Below are 26510 nucleotides of genomic sequence, written 5' to 3'. Positions count from 1 at the left end.
AGACAAACTCTCTATCATCCTCTGAGATTTCTTTTTAGCAACCAAGTTCCTAAATTAATACAGCAAAATTCATTTGCTTCATGCCAGTGCTTCCATAATACAATTGTTTTTCTGAGCACATAGTGCTGCTTGCACACTGACTGGGCCTTAGGTTCCTACTGCATTCCTTGCCTGTCTTCATTGTTATCCAGTGCTGAGCTCTATAGACAAACATGCTGTTTCCTCCAAAGAAAAAAGCTCTAAGGACTTAAATAGTAAACCAAAATTTGCTGTCAAATTATTTCTTCAGACTCCATCTCTATTATTGATGTACGTAGTAAAAATTCAGTCTTAGCTCTGATTTCCCCTGGAGTCCTGGAGTTGGTCCAAGTGCCTGTTCAGGGAGCAGATCTCCCTGATCAGGTCACCTATAAGTGGAGAAAAGCATGCACAGATTTGCCCTGGAGCACCTGTCCTGTCCTGGGGTTTTCCCAAGCCAGATACAAAATCAATTCCAGCAAACAGGTAGTAATAGAGATGGAAAATAACTGGGAGATACCATTACACTCTTGTGACTTTTTTTTAAATTTTGTGCAGACAAGGCCAACTTGTGAATGCAGTCATGACAAGACAAAACAAAGGAATTTTGCACATCAAGGTCTCAGATTCACGTAATGATTTTCATTCTTTTTAAAGAACTACAGGTTTGAATCATCTGCCTGGAAAGCTCTCATGAGCTCTCATGATAATTTTAGTGATTCTACTGAAGGTAAACAGTGATGAGGACTGTTAAACTAACCTTTCTTATTAAGAAAAGATATGCTGGGGAGTCCCCACTGATTGCTGAGTAGTGTTATAGCAAGATTCTGTCTGAGAAAGTAAGTACATTTTGGGCTGTCTGAAGTTTTTGGAAGGTTAGAATACCCACTCTTAAATTCAATAAACTTCAGCAATTCAGGTGTCTATTATGACATACCATTTTGGCAAAAATTATGCCTGGCCTATTATACAAACAAAACCAATTTTTGAAAGGTGAAAAAGCATTCATAATTAATACCCTACAAAATGAACCATTGAAAAACTGTCATGACAAAAAGCAGCCTTCCCTTTTTCTACCTGCTATTCTAGCAAGGGGTAAAGGCTATGTTTAATGATGTGGAAAGTAGCTCTTAGTATCTCAGCATCACTGCCTTGGCTGTCAAAATAACCATTCATTTCTGTGGCTTGAAATGGACTTTACACAGCTTTTTATGAAAATGCTTTGAAAGCCAAACATTGTTGCCTTTTGAATTTATGGAATTCTCACGGTAGTTTCAAAGAAGAATTATATGAATTTGAACTGCATGAAGCCCAAACTGGAATGAACACGATGATTCAGATAAGTCCTGATGATGCCCTCCTATAGAAAATTGGACATTGCATACATTCTTGCACAACAAAACCACCCAGTTACTTCCATTCTTCGAGCATTACTCTGAAGCAGAGCAGTTTTTGCTTTAAGCACTGCTGTACTCTAGGGCTGACAATTTGGATGTGATTGCAATGTACGGGTGTTTAAGGCTATAATTGTCATATGCTACTCTGTGCTCCTGCAGCAGCCTGCATGATACTGGCAGTGAACAGAGACAATGGAGAGCCCATGGAACTGAGTAACCTGCCTGTGTTATGCTGCTCCTACTGAATTCAGTGGCAGTGTTTTCAATTATATCACTGTGAGCAGTACTGTGCCTGTCTGTGTGGGAATAAAAACGAGAGGTAAAGAAGAAAAGAGCTGCATGAATCACAGGCAAATTAGCTTCTCAGCTTCTTGATTTTAATAAAGGGTTGTTGGAAAAAGGGAAGAAAGGCAAGATTAGGAATGTAATTTAACTATGGTTAAACTGTTCTTGTCAATATAATTTATCCCGTGAACTTCCTTTTGTATTAAAACATTAACGATTGTCCTGCCTGTGGTCTGCCTTCCTCTCCCTCTGGAGCATCTGGCTCATCAGCTTAGGGATTATGGCTTTGTGAAGAGCTACCTGGTGCTTCTATGTTTGTTGTTGCTGCTGTGTGAGCAGGGAAATGCTGTTATCATTATCAGAGATCTGCCAGGCCAGCCATTCCTCATTAAGATACATCACTTTCTTCCCCACTCTCTTCAAACTTTCCTCTCCTCAGATTTACAAATCCACGTACTCTCTCACACAGACAATTTTTTATGTTTTCATATTTTGGTTCCTATTCTTTTACTGCAATGATCTGCTGTCTGCCTTTGGCATCTGCCTTCCATCTGGATGAACTGCTATTTTTAATGAAGTACCTTTCAGGAATACAGAAGAGCTTATATGTAGGACAGGACCATATGTAAAGCTATAGTTTCCATACTTGTGATAAACTGCTCTTCACTTTCAGAATTCCTTTAAAGCAAAATATCATTAAGGGAAGTTCAAAAGTCAGAGATGGCAAAAGTACACAGATGTGGGAACTCAGAACAGACGAGATTTTAAAGAAGAAAAATATGCAATGCAAATGTTATTCTAATTCGTCAAAATGGAAATTGCAACTCAAAAAGAATAGGCCAAAATATTAAAAATGCATGGAATTTGCTTTCTTACCTTCCAAGCTGTTGAAGTGCAGCACTCTAGAAATTTCTAGAACTTTTGGATATGAAGTATTACAAAAGTACAAAACAATAGAATTTAATCTAATTTAATAAACTTTGAAGTGTTGATAGGATACTGTAGACTCAAGAACTTACTGAATATGAAATGTGGGATAATATTTTTTTAAAGACAATATAACAGGTGTACTTGTTTTCTTTTATTTCATAATAGCTTCCTAAATTTTATTATAAATTTTATATATTCTACTTAGTAATTCAAATATTTGACTATAAACCTGAAAAAGGTAGAAAAAAGAAAGGGAGGAATAGGAATGATTTATTTTATCTGAACTGTGTGAAATTTCCATTTTAAAGTACAAATTATAATAAAAATGTGACTTTGGAGTTTTTTTTGTAATCATCAAAAATACAGATTAAAGCAACTTCAGTAAGCTCACTACATTTAACATCATTTATGCAGCACCATGTTGTATTAAAACCAGCTATGTTTCTTTGTGAAATTAAATTAAAAGAAACATTAATCAAAACCACAAAGGTCATGCTCTTGTTCAAACTGAAGTCATGCACAGAGGATTTTCCTTCATATTTGTTTGTGTAGGGTTTTGCCTTATTTTGGGAGTATTTATTTATTTATTATTGCGGTCACATAATTTAACTCTGGGATTAAATTATTTTTCATGTTTTTTTCTGAATTCCTTGAGGAAGCCTTTTCTGTTGAAGACAAGTAGAAATGCCAAAGGCATGTTTGCAGTAGTAGAAGTGAAATGAGAGTTTGGAGAAGGATGAACAGAGAGCTGTGTAAATCCTGTAGGTGATGCCATGCGGGAGAGAACAATGCAAAATGAAACACAAGAAGTGCCAAATTTGTGCATGTCTTGCTTGCTGAGCCTCTTTGCACCCAACTCTTTAGAAGGTTCCTTCAGGATGCTTTGAGCCTGAGCAAAGTTACCCAAGAGAGGGTTGAAGAGGTGCAAAGTGAAACCTTCAGCTAAGTCCATCAGACTTAGCTCATCACTTGAAAGAATGTATACAAAGAGGAGACAAACATTTTGGGGATAATAGGTTGCTTCAGGATTTTGCCATTACTCCTTGCCTCCTTTTTATGTTTGACTGCTCCTCAAAAATATTTGTTTCAAACAGTTTTTGAGATGGTTGGGCTCTAAGTGAGACTGACAAATCAAAGGATATGCAGGGACAGTGGCTGAGGAGAAGGTTTGAGAACAGGGAAAAAACCAGGAGCTCCTACAGGGGCAAACAAGGTGGTTGGGCTACCGTGTGCACCAGTGGGAGAGAGAGAAAGCAAATGCACTCTTTACCAAGATGAAAGAAGAAATGAGGTCATAAGGAAGACAAGGCTGACAAAGCTATGAAAAAATGGAGGATAGAGAAAAACAGAAACTCAGGACTAGAGAGGATCTTTTAAGTTCCACATCTTTCATCCTGGCCAAGGGTTGTGGCTGAGTAGGACTTGGCTGGTTTTTGTTGCGAGAGAAAACCAAGTGAGCCCAGCGGTGTAATCTGAAATCAAAACAGTCAGATAAGCCTTCAGCTCTTACAGCTGGGTTGCCTTTGTTCCAATGTTTTGCCTGAACATGAAACAAAATCAAAATTCAAATTAAGCAGAGTCCCAAAAGCCTGCAGGGCTAATCCCCAGCTTTGACAATGTCCAGAGCAAATTCTCCCCAGACAATTTACGTTTCCATTCTGATTTAGTGACAAGTCATGTTCAGCAGGATTCCTTCTGCTCCAAAATTAAACCCAAACAGTGCAAAGATCATTCTTCTGTCCCCTGCAAGGATCAGAGAATTGGTTGATGGCAAAATCCCTTTGAAGCAGGAGTTGGATGCAGCTACACTGTGGACAGAAGGGAAATTGCCCTGATACAGAATGTTCACTAGCTTGTGAAAGAAAATGTAGGCCATGTTCTGAAGCATTGTGGTGAAGTCCAAGTATTCTCCATATTGGAGTTTCAAATTTTCAGACCTACTCATGATTCACTGATGTAGCACTGCCAGATAGGTGCTTCTAGAAAGAGGCTACATCTGCATCTATTCTCTCTCCCATGAGTACATCTAGCAGCCACCACATGCTTCCTGCATTCACTTTTCTTATTTCTTTATTATACTGGGAGCATAAAATAATACAGAGCACACTCTGTCACTGACAAGTGCTTTTCAGCCTTCAATTGACAAAACCTGACATTTATTTCCCATAAAAAACACTCTTGCATAATAACAAGTAGACTTGGAAACCGCAACATTTTGTTGTGATTATTGTTGGAACTGCAGTATTTTGGAAAGACAGACCTTGGTAACGTGGTGTGCCTGGAACTTACCCTTGTGCATTGAACTGGATCTTCCATGGGAACCAGTTTTAGGTGGCATGTAAAACTGGATGGCACCTGGGTGCCTCATTTGCTTGGTGGGAGTTGTTATGCCCTCAGTGAGTTTCTGGGTGCTAGGAGAGTGCCTTTAGGCAGGACACTGAGGACTGTTGTTTTCAATCTAGTATCTGAGATAGGATTGTAATTTTGGAGTTGATATCCAAGTTGTGATAAATTCTAACTTAGCTTTAGCTTCCTAAAAGTTAAATGTCTAGTCTAATGTTTCTTAAGACTCATTTTTACTAGGCCCAGTTCTTCATGCACTATACACACTGTGTAATGCAATTTAACTGCTTGGTTACAGCTCTGATACTTCTAGATCTAAATTATTCTGTTTCTCTGGCTGTTATTTCTCTATGCTCAGATCCTGCTCAATCTGGAATAAAAATGCTCTGCAGAGAAGGCTCAAGCTAACATCAAACAATGTCCTGAAAAGTCTCTCATACAAACTAGATAGGAGTCTTGCAATGCTTTGTAAAGAATATATTGACAACCACTCTCAGGGCCCTGATTTTATCTGTGTGATTGCTCAAGGAATCTGAAAATCTCACTTCAGGCTCCAGATAATGAAAGATGCTATATTTCTGTTCATGTGGATTCATTCAATTGATTTACAGCATTATTTTTTAATCTCAAAGTTAATGTTCAAACAATTCCTCCTACTCCCTTAATATCTAGAGTCTGAGAGCAGCAATAATGAAAGTTTGATAGGGTCTTAATGAACTAAATTGACCAAGGCTGCTCTTTGATGAGACAGCTCTGCAACCCATTTTATCTTCAGTTTGCAGAAGCTTATTAAACTAACTTGAAAACAGAGAAGACAGCTCCAAAAAGCAAAGACATGATTGTTCCCTGAGGAGAAGAGAGAAAATTCACAATATCTTCAGCCAAAATTTGGTGATGTTCAGAGTTAGGCTTTGATTCAGACCCACCTAGTTATTTGCAGAAAGTCTTTGCTGGAATAGTGATTAAGGTATCCCTTTTTAAAAAGCACAGTATTTTCCACTTAATTCCTTACCAATTGATTAGAATTGTAGAAACTATGCACATTGTAACAATGTCTTCACAAAAAAGTAATTTATTTTATTGTGTATTACTTCCTTGAGTCAAATGTTCCAGTTGTGTGGGCCATATCAGTCTAATAATACCTCAATTTTCTGAATTCAGTATTTTTTATTTACCATAATTGCCTTACGAGTAATTGATTTCTGTCAAGAACAGACGTCAGCTTCAGAAATTCTCCAGTTGTCATTTGTAGCCATTTCCTCAAAGTAGTCATTAGCTGAGCCATAATGATGCTTAGCTCTTGGAGGAAAATGGAAATCTTTCTATGCATGTCAGTAAACTCATCAGACCCTTTTGTGAGTGATGAATAGTGTGACTATTAAATCAACATTTTAGCATAATATTGAAGCTTTCACATGTTGACATAACAATTAACACCTCCTCCTAAAAATTACTTTTAGGGAAATTACCTCAGCACTTTCAGTTGCATAAGAAGGAAAGAACATTTTGATGACTCCAAAGTGTTTCTGTTTGGCACATATGTGAAACCATATCCAAAGTGATGGATTCCTTTGCTTTCTGTCTGTTAGAGATCCCAGAGTCATTAAAATGCTAACTTAATAAGTGTTTATTCTGTACTCCTATGCACAGCACACAGTAAACTTAAATACTGAGTAGGTGGGAAGGGAAGGTGTTAGTTTGGACTGTTTCAAGCAGTCTTCCATGACTGACAGAAAGTAAGTCCTGTGATTAGCCTGAATAAAAAAAATCTGCCAGCACATTTGTCCTTATAAAACAAGTAACCACAGCTAAAAAAATGCACTCTGAATTTGTGCATGTCTTCCTTGCTGAGTCTCTTTGCACACAACTCTTTAGAAGGTTCCTTAAAGATCCTTTGAGCCTGAGCAAAGCTATCCAACAGAGGGTTGCAGAGGTGCAAAGTGAAGCCTTTAGCTAAGTCCATCAAATTTAGCTCATCACTTGAAAGAATGTATACAAAGAGGAGACAAACATTTTGGGGATAATAGGTTGCTTCAGGTTTCTGCCGTTACTCCTTGCCTCCTTTTTACTGTTTGGCTGCTCCTCAAAAATATTTCAAACATTTTTCTGCCCCCAAATGTGCATAAGGAGGAATTAAGCTATGAAACCTAGTAGTGGGGTAATTTAGGTTGGAGAGCTAGAAACTCTTGTGAATGTAGTTCAGGTGTAAAAATGCTGCAGGACAAAATGTCAAGTCAGTTTGCTACCGTTTTAACTGGGTCTTGGAGGCTTCAGTCTCCCCCTCATCATCCATCCAGTTCTTACACAGGAGACACCAGCCAGTATGAGCTTTATGAAACACAAAATCATTTTACACAAAGACGTGACAAAATGGATTTCAGAAATACAGAGGCAGCAAATCAACTATCTTCCCTTCTCTTTCTCTTCAGGAGTACTCCTAGGTATTTGCACAGCCCCGACACAGAAGACAAGGCAAAATCTGCAAGCAAAGACATGCTGCTTTCCAATTATTGAAAATATTCATGGCTTTTAAATTTTTTTTTTTTTTTTTTAGTTCCATTAAAACATGAGAACCATATCCAGTAAGTATCTTGATATTTATTCATATTTTTGCCATTCTAATTACATAAATTAAATGTATGACATGACAAAGTCATGTATTTGGAAGGTCTTTCAAATTAACTATTGTTAGCAATGGGAGGTTGTTGATTCTATTTCCACAGCTCAGCTAGGTCTAATTACTGTGTTCCTCTGTTATTAGTTTTCAGTCATACATCGTTTGGTGAACCTCTGCTGTATCTTGAACATTTCTTGACTTCCACTAGCTGAAGAGCTTCTGATTTTTCACTTATTATTTATAAATTTCTATGAGATTGCAAAAGACATCCAATGACAATTAGAAGTTCATGGATCAAAAATTATGACAAATGTAGACAAATTAGACATTGTGTAGAGCTTTAAAAATAAAACTCACAAATATTAGTCTAGTCAATAGTGTTTATAGAAAAATTACTTGCATACTATGAAAATCCCAACTTACAATGTTTTCATGAGGTAAATGTGTTCTATATAAATAGATAAAATAATTGCATATAAAATATGCCACCAAACAGCATTTTCAGCATGTGAGAATAATTTGAGAGCAAACAATTCTCATAGAAGTCTAACAGCAGTGGTTCATTGTAATCAGCAAGTCAATCACTCAGTTAGCATCACTGATGCTGACTATTAGTCTTTTGTCTTTTTTGCATCTGGTGCTTTTAGCAAGATTCACTTAATCAAGAAGCTTATCTAGATACTAATTTATTTACCTTCTTGCTTTATTTTGCCACTTGCATTCATGGTCAAAAATCCTAATTCTTTCATTTTTAAGGAACTCTCATTAAGACTGTGTGACTTAAATAAGAACATGGATATATTAACAATATTTATAAATAAAAATTATATGTTTCTTCACATTTAGGTGATATTAGGAATATATCCCAGGATGTGATTTTTTTTTTTTTTTTTTGGCCACAGATCTTGAACAAAACAAGGTAGGTCTTGGTTAAGTACCAGCTGTTGCTCTCCTTCATTATTCTGGGAAATAGCATGACTATAGGAGACAGACTTAGGCTCATTATCAGTCCCAGTATTGTAAAATTTTATTTTTGTTTTAATCAATGGCAAAACAGAAGAATAATCCTTTAACATAAAGAGGTTTCTTCTCTTTTGCTTATAAATTCTTATAAATTCTCCCTGTTCCTTGAAAAATAATGATCTCTTTGAAAATTAGTTGTCCATGGTAGAATAATCAAAATATCTTTTGAATTTTTCATGGTTGTATCTAATTATATTTAATTAAACATGATTTTTAAATGCAGTATCAGAAATATTGAATAAAATATTTTAACTAATTTTTTCTTATGGATAAAGAGAACTCAAATGTTGATGTCGATTATATTGTACCAAGCAAATTGTTTGTCCAGTACATTTTGCCAGTTCATAATCTGGAAAAGCTTTCAAAATAGATAATTTTCACATCTGTTATTCTTCTAGAAGTGCTCTCTCAGTGCCACATGGCATCACCTCTTCATTAAGGCTGTAAAAACATTTTCTGCACTTGGCCAAATTGCTTTCAGCAGACTTCCAACAATGGCCATAATCTCTCAAAATGTAACTTTTGAATTTATATTGATCTTCACACAAATAACTACCTTTCATGATCAAAAGTGCTGTGATTTTCTTTGTAAAAAAGCAGTTTATGCAATTCAAAGAGCTCAAGTAAAAATAAGCTTCTTTTAAAAGATATATATTGTTTATAGGTCACGAAAGAAATAGAAATTGAAAATCAATCTTTTTTTTTTTATGAAATATCCTTGATGCCTCTTTTGCAAGAAACTGGAATTGTGGAGTGAGATAGGAAATGAAAAAGTGGAAAGAAATAGTTTCTTATAAGTCATGTCTCTCCAAATCCTACTGTTTTTGTGGCAGAAATAACTTTTTCAGGAACACCCCATCCTTCTCCTGTTGTGTGATTCTTATGCATGTTGGACAGGACAGGTGATATTTTGTCAAGAGATGACTCATTTGCAAAAATAAACTAGAATAGAATACAATGAGGTCTGACAATGTCTTGTTAGGTGACATTTTCCCACCCTATCACCTATAAACCTGCTTTATAAAATACCAGCACGGAGGAAGTGCTGTTAGACAGTGCTCCTGACGTGGTTTTGGTGTCGACATGGTGACTTGGATTGTCCCAGGACAGCATCAAATGGGGAGAAAACAAATTCAGCTGTCACATTCCAGCATCATCTGGCTGCATAGCAGTCTCCAGACTATACTGTAACAACATAACTTCCAGCCCTGGCATGCACCTGGAGTTTTAAACCGATAATGTCACTCAGCTCTCATTAAATCTTCCGAATCCTACTCAATGTCAATGGACATTTCTCGTCCTTCACCATCACTCAAACACAGCAATGTGAATTTTGTTTAATTTTCACCTGAAGAGGTATACAGTTGCCAAAGGACAGAACAAAACCCATAAAGGTAAAAGCAAACAAATAAAAAAACAAATCAAAAACAAAGAAAAAAAAGCAAAAATCAACCAACCAAAAAAAACCCCTAACATAAACAAACCCCAAACCAAACCAACCAACCAATCAACCAAAAAATACCCCCCGAACCAAAACTACAACAAGAAAACAAGCATCTCCCCCTAACCCCCCAAAACCTGACCCCTTTGGAAATGCTGCACTTGATTACACTCCCCAGCCATGAAGGTACATGGAAAGTAAGTTTCTTTCCCTTTAGTGCTAGAAGTCCCCCTTTTGGGAGTTCTAACAACAGAAGTATTATTGTGAAACCAGCTCATATAACAACTACTATTTTTAAGGGTCCAGAAGATAGAGTCTTGTCTCTTTTCTTAAAAAGATAAAAAAAAAGGAAAATAATATTAGTTTTGTACTGACTAGCAGCTCTCAGCTCAAGCATAAGTACTCATTACCCACAAATGTAACTTATTCCTTCAAAAAATAGTATAGACATCTAATTTTTGGTCTGTGAAGTTTGCATTTGGTGTTTCATGGCATTCTTTTCTCAGTCATGTTTTTTTATGACAAGGAGGAAATACCTTATGTATCTTGTGGTATGGAAATGTGTGTTATTTCTTAGTTGTGTTTAGACTAGACACATATCCCACATTAAAAATTTAATTCTCCCAACATTGGCATAAACAAATGTGGGAAATGTATTCTGGGTGATATAAGGAGATACTCTTTTCAGTATTATTCCCTTAAGAAGCTAATGTGTGTTGCATGAGACAGAAGAGGGTGTATGAAATGACTCATTTTCAGAGTTTGAAGGTTTAAAAATAAAATTACCTGGGTATCTGTAGGCTTCATGAAAAAAGACAAGCTTTGTAGAGTGACAAAGTTTCAGAAGAGTGACTCCGTTACTTTAAGGAGTTCAGTGAAATGCAATGAACTGACTTCACAATAGAGTTTGTAAATTGTAACCTGACAAATGCACTTATAGAAGGGAGAGAAAAATTTGAATATCACCTAGTGAAATAATATTTATGTTACATATCTAATATTGTATGAAAGCAATAGTCCAATATTTACAATTTTTTAGGTAATGACAGCTTATTAGGGGAAAAACTGGCATTCTCTTTATCTTCACTTGTTTAACAGTGTTAAACAAGGAGCTTGTTTAATACTGAGACAAAGCAGCTAAAATCATAGGAGATGAGCATATATTTGGCTGGATAGGACTTGGATTTTGAATGAGCATATCTTGAATAGCTGATACACATCGTGGGAGTACAAGAATTAATAACCACAATTTTAGACAAAGAATCTTCCATTAGATCAATCCCTCTGTTATGTAATGGTTCTTGATTGCGTTTTTCAGTAGTTTATTCATTATATGCCAAAATTAATGCAGACCAACCTGCATGCTGATTTAAGTCACTGTAGGAGCAACCAGCAAGTTGCACCAGTGATGGAGGGTTCCCTCCTCCTCTGCTGCCACCAGGTCTGCCATGGTGCCAGGCATTTCCTACCAGATGGCAAATAACTAGGGATCTCACTGCTGTTTTTCTGCTTTTCCCTTCGCTCTGTGAGCATGGGTGGTGATTTGCACACACTCCAGCAGGTTAGAGTGCTGTGGCTGTGTATTGCCTGTTTACTCACCAGCCCCTCTCCTGCCCGTGCCACCCCTATGGCAACAATCAACTGTGTGTGTGTAGCTTCTGAGTGTCAGCCCACACAACCAAAGCAAAGCTTCTTTTGGGCTGTGTGAACATGCTACTCTCTGGGCTGAAGAGCTTCAGGAGATGCTCTGAGTATGATGAGATGCTTCTGCTGAAAGATAACAGTCTGATAGCTCCTGAGTGGCTTGAAGCCTCCCAGCATTATCTCAAGTACTTCAGAAATAAGTTCTCCATCCTGTTGATACTCACAGGGTATCACAAATGTTGGTGACATTTGTTTAACAGTTTGACAGGTCTGGTGATCTGTCTGGAAGAAGTTTGGTAGCACATATAAGTTTCCTGGCTTCATTTCTCCCATTTTACAAGACTGACATCCAAATATATTTTGTGTTGGCACAGCAATACATTACTTGAGAGCAAAGCTGCTCCCACTGAGACCATTAAAAATTCTGAGTTGTGGGAAATAGCTCAGGAATGACATTTACTCCTTCAATAGTATGCTAAAGAAATTGTAATATGAGGATTGAAAATAACTTTCAAAAAGTGAGAGAAATAGCTATGGAATTTCCTAGGTGGTTTTGACCAGTGTTGCTGATCCTACATCTAGAAAAAATACTCATCTTGCAGATAGTTTAAGGAAATAAGATTTCACTTTAACAGCATAATATTTTAGAATAATTTCTGTAAGCCTCCGTTCACAATTTTTATTTTCAAAATTAATTTTGACTATACAGAGAAGGTGTCTCTGATATGTTTTTGGAGCTGTTTATTTTACTCTGCTATGTGAAATTTGCTCATGAAGTGATCTGATAGCATCACATATAACAGAAATGCAAAAACACTTCAAATGTGTAAACTATGTGTTGGTGAAGAGTAAGAGGCAATAATCAAATCTGGTGACAAATATTAGCCCACTCTCTTGTTTTGTGGTCTGGTTTCTTTTTATACCATTTGATCTGCGCCTGCTCTTCCAAATAATGTTATTTTAATTAAGCAGAATGGTTCTGTCAGAAAGCAGAGGCTTCTTAGCCTGTCTCTCAATCCTCAGACCTAAAATAACTGAGGATAACATGAGCACAGCAGGATGCTCTTCTAAAAACAACCTTATGAATGACTTTCCTTTAGTGAGATTTTTTAATAATGACTATATTACAGCACTAAGCATATGGAGATGTCTTAGTGAGAAATGTGCTCTTGTGAAGAAGTCTTGAACAAACACATTCAGTTTCAGGTCTTGTTGGCATGTAGTAAATCATCTGACTGGAGAAAAGCTCCAGCCAGGGTGGGAAATATGTAAAGATGACTTTTTTTTTTGTTTTGTTTTACTCAATTGCTGTGAAGTGGAGTCACACAGCACAAGAAATCTCTAGACTAGTCCCTGTTTCCTCTGAGGAAATTCAGTTTCCATATCTCATCTGATCACTGAACTATACCCTGAGAAACAGGGCAGGGAAGGAAGTTCCTCATCTCTTTTGTTATCTAAAACAGATATCATTATTTCCAACAGAGTAATTGAAGCTTTATTAAATGAAAAGAGGAGAGAACAGTTAGGCAGAAAGTAGGATATTGATCTGGAAATTATGAGAAATTGTTACCTACCTTTTAGGGCAGAGGAAAACTTCTTCTCAACACTCCATCTGTAGAAGATTGTGTGATCGTCTTTGGCATGGGAAAACTGTGGGAAAACTGCTGAAGGCATCCAAGTCTGAATGAGGCTCATGGTGAGAAAACCAAACCTTCAAATGGAGGAGATGGGGTGAGAACAGAAAAGTTTTCTTGGTCTTTTCTGTTGCTTCTGAGGATCCCTACCAACCCTTAGCAAGGCACTAAACAACAAACCCTAATTGAAAAAATACTGTATTTTTTTCTCATGCTAGCAGAGAACTCCAGTAAAGTACTGTCTTTTTCTGGGTTGATTCACAGAATCTGCATGTCATTTAATTGAAACAGAATGTGTGTGTCTTTCCAGCATTATTTTCTAAAAGAGAGACTGAATACCAAACTTTTTGTTATACTGCTAATTTTATGGATAGGCAGAGTTAGGGTTACTAGACCTGCACCTGCAGTATGTCATTTTTGTGCCACACTCAGTTTCTAAGAGATTAAGGAGACTGCCAAGGACAAACAGAGCTATGTAAACACAACTTTGGCTTTTGCAATGCCCCCAAGAAAGATACAGAAAGGAGCCAAACAAGCCAAGGGTGATAATGGATTGCTTGTAACAACTTATACTCCATTTGTCAAGAGCACTCCAAACTGAGCCCTTGCCTGAGCAGAGCTGTTGCTGGCAGCAATTTCTGAATCCAGAAGCAGCTATTCAGAAACACCCCAGCCAGCCCCAGCCCCAGCCCCAGCCCAGTTAAACACAAACACAAACACAAACACAAACACAAACACAAACACAAACACAAACACAAACACAAACACAAACACAAACACAAACACAAACACAAACAAACACAAACATCCAGTTCATTAACCTACTCTAATAAAAACTAATATCTGGAAGATAAGCTGCATTCCAGCTAGAGTTTAAGTACTGGTAGAACTTAGGAAGTCATTTCAGTAATGAACTGGAATTTAGAAACTACGACCAAAGAGCAGGTAGTTCTCCCTGTCCTGCCATCTGCAGATCACATCCATCTGCTCTGTCTCAATGCAATTATTGGTCTTGATACAGAGACAGGAAAGATAAATCAAGTTTCCTGTAAATGGATGTCTCATGGGATGATAGAAAAAACAAGAGCAGTCCTGAGGCACACAGCTGCAGCCTCAGGGGCTGGGAGGTACTGGAATGATGTGCAACTGTGGGAGGAAACTGTGAGAAGCATCTCCAGCCAGGTGTGATGAAGGGCATGGTTATGTAATGGTGCACAACACAGAGACATACTCAAGCCTACAGACAGACTTGCTGAGAGAAATTTGGCAGCTGCCTCCATCTCCCTGGCTCAGAGTGCTGTACTTACACAGATTCAGGAGTCAAGGTAACACTTTTGGAAAGCACTCATGTACCTGGTGACTGGTGTCTCTAAAAATATCTTCAAGTTCTCCTTATAGTGCAAAAAAAAATAGATAAAACTAATCTTGAATTCATATTGTTTATCACATGTAAATAGAGATTAAAAAGCCAATTTATGTAGCAGTAAGTGAAAGTCCTTTCCTTATTATTCATACTTATTTGAAGACTAAATTTCACCCACAATCCCATATGAATTTTGAGAGGTGTGACAAGTAATGGTGGGCAAGGGAAGAAAGAGGCTGGAAGCTTTTGCTACCAGTGAAGTTTAAAACCATCCTCCTCCTTCACAATGGGTTATAACCTGTGGATGCACATAGAGAAGAGCATGCATTTTAACTAGGAGGGAATTATTCTTTTCTCAGTATATTTGTATGTGATTTTTTAAAATGTAAACTGCAGTGTATGCCTAAGAGATTAATCAAAAAGATGAAGTAATTTTGATATCCATTCCAGAAATGCTACACTGATCACAAATTTTTGTTTACATTACAAAAAGAAATTGTCTGAGACCTGACTTCAGGCAGTCAGAATTTCACATATTTGTTGCCAGCAGTCTAATAAAAAGATCAAAATTGCTACCTTTTTTTTGATGTTGTTCCACACCAGTTTATTTCCTCAAGGCAGTACCTGGTTCATATACTTAATACTTTATATTTAAATCAATATTTTTTGTTCCACTTACATTTGAAATCAAATATTTGAAGACTTGACCTATTCTGGACAAAATGACTGCTTCAGATGCCTCTATTAAAATATTAATGAAAATATAACATTTTCTTATAACTATGACTTTTGTCTGCACTTTTGATTCTAATTAAAAACAGTAAATCTGTCACAAAAATCTTATTGTATAACTCCAGAATCATCATAAAATGGGAACATTTCATACCTCGATATTATTTTCCAGAAATTCAGCTTTAAAATAGTAAATAAAATAGTTTTAAAAGACATAATCATAAAGAATTAATGTTAGTCCTGTTTTAAAATTTCTCTAATAGTAGTTTTGTATATTAAATCATCTATGGGTTTTATTTGAAACTTCTTCCATTATGTTTGCCTATCCAAGAGTCCAATGAATTGAGACAAAGTGGAAAAAGCCCAATGTGTCCACAGTAGCCATATTCAGTGAGTTTTACATAATATTTTCAACAAAACTTGAAGTAAACCATTCACTTTAACCAACTTCTCCTATGATGTTGGAGAGGAAAGGTGCTAGGAGGGATTAAACATCATAGTTGCTTTTCCTGATACCTTATTTTGTTGCTGCTATGTATTGATCCTCTCTGACCCTGGAGATTTTTCAAAGCCAGAGGGGTAGATATGGAGCAATACTTTCCAGAAACTTGACATAGAACCATAAAATCACAGAATTATTATGGTTGGAAAGGAACTCCAAGATGATCAAGTCCAACATTTGACAGAGGACCACCATGTAAACTATAGCACCAAGTGCCACATCCAGTCATTTCTTGCATTTCTCCAGGGATGAGAGCCATTTCCAATGCTAAATCACCCTTTCAGTGAAAAAAATCCTTCCTGGGGACTTCAAGTGAGTTATGTCTACTTTTGAGGCATATCCTACTTTTGAGGTGCATCCATTTATTGTGGCTTTGCAATTCAGATCACACCTCTTGAGTTTGGCTGCAATGAATTTTGCATTCTCCACATAAGAAAGTCTGGCTTCAAGAGAAGAAATGGAAATTTCATCTTCCCATTAATTTCTTCTGTTTCTTCTTGTTTTTAGTGTAGATCTCTTACTGTAGGTGAGTCTTGTAACCTTGTAGTCTGATATAAAAGGGACTGGCAACATAGATTTTTGCTATAATTTTTGAATGAAAGAGACTGTGATTCTCTGCTGTTGCTGTAAATCCAGGGAGGTTTAAGTACACTTTTGATAGTAAAGACATCTGCTCACTGCTATATTTGAGCTATATGGAGGCTCTCCCACGCATTGAACATGATGCTGAGGTATTTTCTCTCTCTGATAATTTATGTCTATGCATGGATTCCTACTGTGCCTCCAAACACATTGGACAGCCCATACTCCGTCTCCAGCATGTTTCAGTTTTTTCATCAATCCTCTTTCTTCATTTTTGTTGGAGATAGATGGGGGAATCTGTCCTTGGAATGTAGATTTTGTGCTACAATGCAAGTAGAGACGCCAGTGATTTCCCTAACAAAATTATTTAACAGGTTTTCCAGCAGAGGACCACCACACCTAGTAATTTGGGATTTGACCATCCAGATTGGAGTTGTGCCTGGAACTTACTGCATGTTCCTTTCCCCCTGAATCTGTGCTTTATTTCCACAGTAGGAAGGAGTGAGATGAGAGGGGAAGATTGTGATACACACCCCAGTCAAAAGGTCAATATGCACACCAAAACTGACTGCTAAAAGTACAACTAATATTAAGGCAAGGGAATGTTCTGCAGATAACACTAATTTTCCTCTCTGGGTTTTGGTGGTCAGCACATACCATTATGAGGAACTTAAGTTGATTGTGAAAATGCAGTAGTGAAATTGATGTGCTGAAGACTTTTTACCTAAGTTGGAAGAGAAGACCTGCTACAGTAAATTGGGTCCCAGATCCTCTTTGTGTTGTTGAACCTCCAAAAAGCTCTCTTCCCATCATTATTTTACATGGAGAAGACAACAAGACTGAAGACTGTTTATACTTCTTCTACTGCTGAGAATATAGGTATATCATACCCTTCAAATCTCCACCATGCTGCTGGACTTCCTGAATGTAAATTGCAATAATTTCAATAATTAAACCACAGAATTATTAAACAACTTGAGAGACTCCAGCAGGAATATTGTAATTTTAATGCCTTAGGATAAAAAGCTCTCTTAAATAAGAATGTGAAACAGCAAGAGTTGTGCTCATTTATGCAAAATGTACAAGTCAAGAGTGTAGGACAGTTTGAAAAGGAAAAAGCTGGACTTTATTTTTAACTTAATTTGCATTCAAAGTCTGGGCTTTTGGGCACACTATACTGTGCTCAGCTTGTTTTATTGATTTTATTACTGTTTTCATTTTGCCAGTTTTTCTGCTGGTGCTTTTTTTTGTTTTTACTTAAGATTGGTTTTTTATTTGAAATTTTTATTTATTCTATTTATTTTTTATATATTTCTTGGAGAAGATTTAGAAAAATTTACAGGCTGCCAATGTAATTATGAGGCTGGCAGTCAGGTTGCTCTGACTGGATATTCCTCTGTGTATGTGTATTTTTTACACCAGGTTTAATGTTGGCTTTTCCAGCACAGTGTAACAACCAAGTAGAAAGTCACAGTGCACTTGGTGTGATCTCAGATGCTTAATCTCATCTTCCTCTTTTAATTTCCCTTTGGTGGAAGCTTTTCTATAAAGCTATTCATTGCTTTGCTATTCTTGCATTAATGTTCACACATAAAAGAGCATTATGAGAAAAAATCCGTGTTGCTTTAACCTTGTTTTTCTTTGTGTCATGAACAAGACTGTAGTGTGAAGTCCAAAGAAGCACCAAAGATTCATAAAAGATTCATATTTGTCATGTTTTCACATGGTGTCTTTAACTGAGGAAAAGTGATGTTAATGCCAGAAGGAAAATGTGTGTGTTGCATATGCTACTGGAAACTCTCAGCTGGTGAGGGGAATGGGTGACACAGCTCCATGTAAAACCCTGAAACAGAGTTTTTATTTGGTGTTTCACAAAGTTGGCTTTACACAGTAAGAATTGCTATGACTTCAACAAGTAGTGGGGTGCAGATAGGCTGCAGAAAAGGTCAGACACTGCTCTGACAGCCAAAGAGAGGGTCCTGATCCTTTTCCATCCCCACCATCCCTGGCCTTCCATTCTTGCTGCTGTATGGCACAAGGGAAGTTCTCCATACAGAAGAGCAAGCACAGCCTGAGAAATGCTGGCTTTCTTCCAGGCTCTGTTCCATGGACAATGTGCAAGAAGTGCAGAAATTTAGGAAAGGCATTTTTCAGCCCCATGCAGCTTCATTCTTTCAGCTCTCCCTCAACCTTTGCCTATTTTACATAGCATTAATTCTTGTGGCATGTCTGGTCTAAATGAAGTGCATAATAGCCCAAGGCAGTTGAAGAAAACTCCTTTGTGTAATAGAACTGCATTTGCTTCATTTGCCTTGAATGAAAAGCAGGGACTTTGCAAATCAAACATCCATTGTTTTTGTCTCTGCTACACAGTGACTCACAACAATAATTTAATTTGGTATTATATTGAAAGGTTTTAATTTCTCCAAATTGAGGTCCATTTCTATTCTTTCTTTCCAATTACTTTTATGTTAACACTGTAAAAAGTTCAACATGGGATATTTCACTGAAAATGCATAGAAAGAAAGGAAATAGTGTGAATTATATAATTTCTTCTCAATGCTCTCTTTTGCCTATTATGTTGCAGAACATAAAAGCACTGAAGAGCTATTTTGTTTTTGTATCTGCCTGAAAAAAGAAGGGATGGAGATACAGATGCATCTCATTTTCTGTTATTGTAGAGGCATTAAATCAACCCATTTCTCTCATTTTGCCTTTTCCCAGAAAGGACTGATCCTTCCTCTCCATTATCAGAGAGAAAGCCTTTCCTGTGAAGCTGTGTGAACCTCCCATGTATCTCCAATTACACTAGCTCCACATCTTCCTGCTGAGCTGTTTCTTCCCTGAAACATTTCCCCTTTACTTTGTCCCCAGACGTTTTTCTTTTTTCTTAAATGTGGTGAATCTTTAGGGGAGTTTGGAGGACCATGTCACAAGGCAGAGCAGGCACAGGCCCAGGAGGCCCCCAGGAAGCCCCTCTCCTCCTGGCACAGTCTCCCCTGTGTTTCTCCTAGCAAGGTACTCACCCGTGGCTGCTGTGTCTGCTCTTGATGCTTCCAGGCTTGATTTTAATTGCACAGCTCCAGCAACTCTCCAAAGGGCTACTCAGTGGAGCTGTTCTCAACCTGACTGACAGGAGGAGATGTGCTGTGTTTGGCTCAGCTGGAAGTGGTTTTTTCCATGTCTTTTAAGGCACTTTCACTAGGCTCATGGCTTGTTCATTAGGAGAGCGTTATGGCTCATAGGCACAGTTAATTAGTACTTATGAATAAAAGAAAAGAAGGAAGTAAGATAAGAACAACAAAAACAAAATTAAAAAAACCCCAATGAAGGTCTACTGGAGCAAGGCACTCAAAAATGAATAAAAATATATTGATGTAGATGTGACAATGATTTTTAATTCCCAGTCTAACATAGAACAAATACCCATTGGCATGTGGTCCAGCTGAACTGGCACACACAGATAAGAGTGTGCATGTCTGTCTGTCAGACAGGTGATTCTCTGGTGCCAAACAGAAGAGTACTTCAGTAGGGAGAACAGGGCCACTGTGCATGGCTGTCACTGATGCTATCATGAAACATAAAACCCAGCTGAGAAAGGACCACTAACTTCATTTTACTTTGCTACCTATGGCTTCAACTCAGCTAGATGTTTCTGAACAACTGTATTATGAGAAGCTTAAAAGCTGCAGAGAGGCTGCCCTATTGATGGTTAAATTCAGGCACCAAAAATCTTCCTGGAACAAAAGCTAGTGTTTCAAACAAACTGTACATGTTTGCAAGATAAATACAGTCTGAGTGTGGCTGTTAGAAGGTAAGAAATTTGGTGAAGCATGTAATTGAAAGTTATACCACCATATAAAAAATACACAAATGGACTAAATAAAGCTATCACTTTGGGCATTACTGGCAATTTGAGCCTTTTGAGTGCTTGACTTTGCCATTCTACTTCTATTCTTTTAAGAAGCGTTGTTTCCCTGACTATGTTCAAACATGATCAGTAGGCTCAGTATACCAAATGTATCCCATTTATCCATAAATCAACACACTTTAAAGTGAGAGAATGAATCAGTGACCAGAAGAAATCTGCATCAGTTAGTGTGGCATCTTGAGAATTCTGGGATAAATCAGGGCAGAAAGAGCAAGGAGCTGTAGCAAACTTTGCTCTTTCTGTCACAGCAAAAAGCTGTGGCTCTCTACTGACTTTTTTTATTGCCTTTGAAAAGTGTCAGTGAGTCATTTCGGGGAAGAAAATGTTCCCTTGAGCCAACAGTTGGCCACTCCTGTCTCTTTCTCTCCGTTTATCCTGGCATTTACACCCTTCCTACACATCCAACCCTCTTGTGCTGCTCTTTAATACCAACAGCTATGTCCCAAGACATGTATCCCTGGAAGACCATTTCCAGTTTGGGCCCTAGTTGTCTGGTATCAGTTTCCCCTGATACTGGATTTTAGGCAATTCTGTGAAGTTTCAAATTTTACTGTCACAATATGTCTTGCTAGTAGGCTGTTGAGTAAGGAGGCGACTCAAGATTCTCATTTTTTATCATTAGATCGAAGAGGAAAAAGCAGCCATGATCCTGTATGACAAGTCAGATGATCCAGGACTAGGTGATAGGAAGCAAATGCCAGGGATTGAAATAATTGAAGAGCCAAAAGTTTTATTTGCTGGCAGAAATAATTCAGTGAAGATAAAGGCTTGTGGTCTCTTTCCCTCATAGCATTTCCTTTTTCCCAAGCTGGGTTGGATTCAGAGCTTGTCAAATAAATTAAATTAAATGTAGTTCACAGCTTTCCTTTCACAAAGTTCACTTCATAAATAGTCCACAGATTTTCTTGAATTATTATGCCAGCTGTATAATTAGGAAGGAAAATGGGTATTTCAAGTAAATTTAATCAAATACAATCTTCAATGAGTGGCCCTCAGCTGTAACACAAGCCCAAAAGTTGCTCTAAGGTTTTTCCTTCTAATTCTCAATTTCCATCTGGATGCTGAATCTTCCCCCACTGAGAAGTTCAGTGTACCTCCCTTTCCCCTGAGTCTCCAGCAGACCCAGAACTGCCTTCTTCATCAGAAGGAAACATTTTTACCTTCTCTTGCCAGTGAGAAGAATCTCACCTCTACAGTCGGGCAACAGTATCTGAAAGTCTCACCTGAGTTGGTCAGAGCGTGATGCTAATAACACCAAGGTCTTGGGCTCAACCCCCATACTGGCCATCTGCTTAAGAGCTGACTTCATGGTCCTTCGTGTCCCTCCCAACTCAGACTATTCTGTGATTCTATAACAAACTTCACAGGTGACAACCTACTTCCAATGCAGCATTGATGGCACACAACCACAGGTATGGAGAAAAAAAATCCAGATCTTGAACTTAGAGGAACTGATTTCATCGTAGGAACTTGCCTGAGACATGAGGCAAGGCACACAAGTGGGATAATTCTCAACATGAGGCAACTCCCTAAAATAATGGAATATACTGGTGGTGGCTTGGTCTCATCACCCACTTCATTGCCTGGTTTCCCCTCTTTTCCCAAGGACTGATTAGTCCAAGTGTGCCTGTGGCCTGTAACAAAACTGTAAAACTGGACGTAGCACTGCTCCCATAGGCTCCATAATGCAGCTGGATGTTTTCAGAGTTTTAGAGGCACATGGATATTCAATTGTCACGTCTTTGGCAATGTCACAACAGATGCTCATGAGTCTGGAAACATCTCGTTAAGTTTTGAAATTGTCAGTGTGCATTACTGTATGTGGGGGAATCTTGTACCCAAGGATATTGAATACACTGAGGTGCCCAAAAATACTCTTTGGTCTATTATTCTGATTTAATTCCACTAATTCAAAACATCCTCCTTGCTCTGACAAACTCATATTGTATTCAGTCAGGAACTGGCAATGACAGAGAGCACAGGCAGGCTGAAGGATAGCAAATTATCAGCACAGGGAATTAGCAGGGGAAAGTAATGAAGATTAGAACAAACTCTGTTTTATGCACTAGGCAACTGGGAATGATAAACTTCCTTTATCAACCCTTTTAAACCTGAGATCTGAAGATGAAGAACCATATATTGTAACCCCAGGTAGCTGAAGAGGAACAAACAAGCCCCCTCATCAGCCTCTGAGCACAGCACCTGATCCCTGTGATATTCTGAATTAGCATTGCTGTAGCTAGAGGAAGGAGCCTCATGAAAGGAGTTGAGACTGGAGCTCTGGCTGTGTGGTACCATGGCTTCCCATCTCTACCAGCACAAACCAGGCAGGAATTCAGTCAAAGCTTGGCTGTTTCATATGCAGCATGTGAGCATTCTTACTGAGCCAAATTTCTTTGTGTTTGAAGCAGCAGAGCTGTCCTGATAAAGTACAGTAATGGGAGCACTGACTGCAGGAATTTGTCCTCAGTACTGCTTGCTTCACATAAACCCAGTATGTGACAGGCACAAGCATGAAAGGACAAAGACTAGGACAAAACATAACTCTGAGAGGAAAGCTAGAGGAAGTTACTAAAAAAGGGTTAGAAGAGTTTGTTCTCCTGTTCATGCTAATCCTATGTTAAAAACATTAATCAATTCTTAGATTTTACAGAGAAATATTGAGACTGAAATTTTGAAAGCTTGAAAAAATATGCTGATCTTGAGTATTGTAAAAGGGAAATTCACTTCTTCAGTTGCCAGTCACTGAGTTCTTGGATTACGTGGGCACTACATCTGCACCCCAGATGATGTGATGTGCCAGGTGATGCACCTGCCTCCATGAGAGCTCAGAGATGAACATCATCTTGCCCCTCTAAGCTCAGGGGGGTGTACTGTATAACGCTTTCACCCATCTTTTGAGAAAAACACATACACTTTCACTTAAATACTGCATTTTAGTACGATGTAACCCAGTAATAACATGGCTAATTGTCACAACCTCCAGAACCCAATCACAAAAACCAAAGAAATCTGAACACTAAAGACAGAATTGGACTCCTCAAGGCTCAATGCCATGTAGTGTTACACACAAGCTCCACTGTACAGCAGTAACTAATTACTTTTTACTTCAAACATCTTAACTTCAGGCTATTTTAGAAAGAGTTAGCAGCTTTTTCACTTTCCAATGAAGGCTCTGGAGTACATTTTTCTCAAGTCAGCAGGGTGTTACTGATCCTTCCAAAAGTGATAGTAATTCATTATAAACCACTCTCTTTTTCAACACTCTGGTAGAAGGCCTCAGAAAGGTGTGTGGGGGTACTTCAAGGGTCTTTCATGACATATGACACCTTACAGGACATGACAGCTGCCTCTCACTGTAGTTGAGCCAGGTATGCCTAGCCAGAGGGGATGAATACCTTCAGGGGAGTTTTATACCTGAGCCAGTTGTGTAAAGGACATTGGCAGGATAAAAAGCATCACCCCACTTTCATAGGATCTATTTCTCATCAGTCTTTTTTTCCCTTACCTGGCTGAAAATCCACCTTCGCTGCTAAACGAATGTTGGTTTGTCCTGGCCATTCTCTGGAATATGGACAGCACCCTCTCGGGCTGTTGTAGGTCAGAGGTTTTCACATCACACACCAAACCCTCTCCTCCTCCCCTTTGGTCGGGGGTGCAAAGCACGCTTGCAATTGGCCAATTGTTTGAGCCATTAACAAGTAACATTTCAGTCTCCCACAGGCATTTTTGTGTTTTGTCTCCTCACTTTGATCTGATGCTCAGCTCATTGTAGAAGACTTGTCTAAATAAGGGGCCACAAAACAGGAGTTAAATATTTTACACAGAGCATTAATCTATCTTATCAGGCATCAGGACAAGGAAGACTTTTGAGTATTCAATTGATGGTTAATGGAATGCTATTCATTCTTCATGGTACATTTCTTGTTTAAAAAAACAGGTAGACTCAGTTGGGACAAGCAAAAGAAAAAAGGAATTTTCTTGGGTTTCATGCAGTATTTGCTTCAGTTTATAAAGTCAGACTTTAGAGAGAAATATTTCTACAAAATGGAGCCTGAAGAAGCAAGGTTATTAGAAGGAGCTTACAGAAACAAAGCTTTGACCAGAAATATTTAAAAACTAGGAGGGGCCTTCAAATGACACTTTCAGAAGCTGAGTTGCCTGCAACTAACAGGAGAGGGAAGGCAGTGAAGAGTAAAATGTTTTGAACAGAAAGGGCACAGTGAAAATAAAGACATTCCGAGAGGGAATCACTTCATAGTGACAGATGTAACAAGGAAGATCTGATACAAATGGTTTATGTGAAATGTTACAAAGAAAAAGCGACACACGTGTAAAACCCATAAAACTTTACTATTTCAATCAGTCTGAACTGCATGCTTAAGAGAAGACACAACAGTGAAAAACACACTTCCACCTTTTATCCCAAAAGCTGTACCTTCTCTAAGCCTAACCAGCAAAGAAATAAAGTCAGATCACAATGACTAATGCAATTCCAGGTCATCTGGCAAACTTGCATGAAGACTGGATTCCAGATTAGAACATGTTCCTTACAGGCCAGGCTGGTTTCCTTCTAAGGAAGGATAATCACTAACAAAGGATTTTGTGGGCAATAGTGTCCTCAGAATAACACAACCCTTAAAAATACACCTTAAGGAAGTTAAAAAAGCAACATGTAAAAATAGCAAAGATAGAATGCAACTCAAAACACTAATTGCTCTTTAAGACATGGGAAAGAATGGCTTGACAGCTGCTCCAAAAGAAAAGCTACAAGGTGAATCTTATCTGTGGATAAAAAAGAGTCAATAAATGTGCAGCCCTATGCAATTATTAAGGTCCTTTTAATATTCCTAGAAAAGCACTGTTTTATTGAAACAAACCTAGTGGCAGAAAGACTGGCACAGACTCCCCACGTCACAGCTGCCCCTCTATGGAACACAGGTGAAGGAGAGAAAAGAGGATGTATATTTAATGTTCCTCACTCTTGGATTCTAATACTTACAGGAGAGCAAACTCAAGCTGCCTAGACACCACAGCACCTAAACACAACTTTAAAAGCTTCATTTCCTTCATCTTCTCTCTACTTCCTCTGCTGTAACATTGCTCATTATGGTTTCATGGGAGGAAAATTGAAGGGGACACCAGTCAGTAGTTACCAAATAATATCAAGATAACAAGCTCAAGTTATGGCAATGGAAAGAAAGGATAGCAAATGTGAAAAGGGAGTGACTTGAACAAAAAAGAGCTCTTCAATGATCTCAAAAGAGAAAAACAAGTAAGTAATGGAAATGAAGACAGATTGTTTAATAATTATTAAGTAGCAGTAACAAGAAAACACAGAACTATGAGAGGAAAACAAGTAAGTAGTTGACAGGAATAAGAGGAGACTGCACTGTTACGTGCACCAGCATTAAAACAAAAAAAAAAAAAAAAAAAACCCTGAACAGTGGGAATGTTAGTCATGCAAGATGGAAGAAAACAACTGACAGCTGATGACACTGGTAATGAACTGTTCAGTATCTGTTTCCATTTCAGTATTCCCCAGAGATGGCACCTACAAGCAAATGTATTCACATCACTGACAAAGAGAGATCTCTGCTTAGAAAAGGAGAAGAATGAGCTAGAACCTAAGTTTCCTGAAACTGATGTTCACAGGTTCTCTGGACCCCAAGACTTATACTCTAAATAAAAAAAATTGGTATGTTAACCTTATACTAATATTAAAGTCATTAAAATTATATACAAATTTATGTAAATAAAACTATTTTAGAAGTAGCTTTAAAAGCAGCAGTAATTGTTGATGTGAGAATTGGCAAGCTGAAATGTCTATTTTTAAATAAAATGACAAGGAAGAATAAAGCAGCAAGAACTTCTTGAGCAGTATCACAACCATTAATTAATTTTCAATCCTAAAAAGTCTTTTGGAATAAGTACTCAAACTATATTCATTTATGCTTTTCACAGTACCTGACACAAGTATTGCCAAGTACAAGTTATGCTAAAACCTTTTTTTTTTGACAGTAGTGTAATGAAAAAGCAGTAAATCAAGTGTCTTTATCTTGATGTGT

The sequence above is a fragment of the Erithacus rubecula genome, assembly GCF_903797595.1.
Source record: "Erithacus rubecula genome assembly, chromosome: 4".
Lineage (NCBI taxonomy): Eukaryota > Metazoa > Chordata > Aves > Passeriformes > Muscicapidae > Erithacus > Erithacus rubecula.
This window is presented reverse-complemented; position numbering follows the sequence as displayed.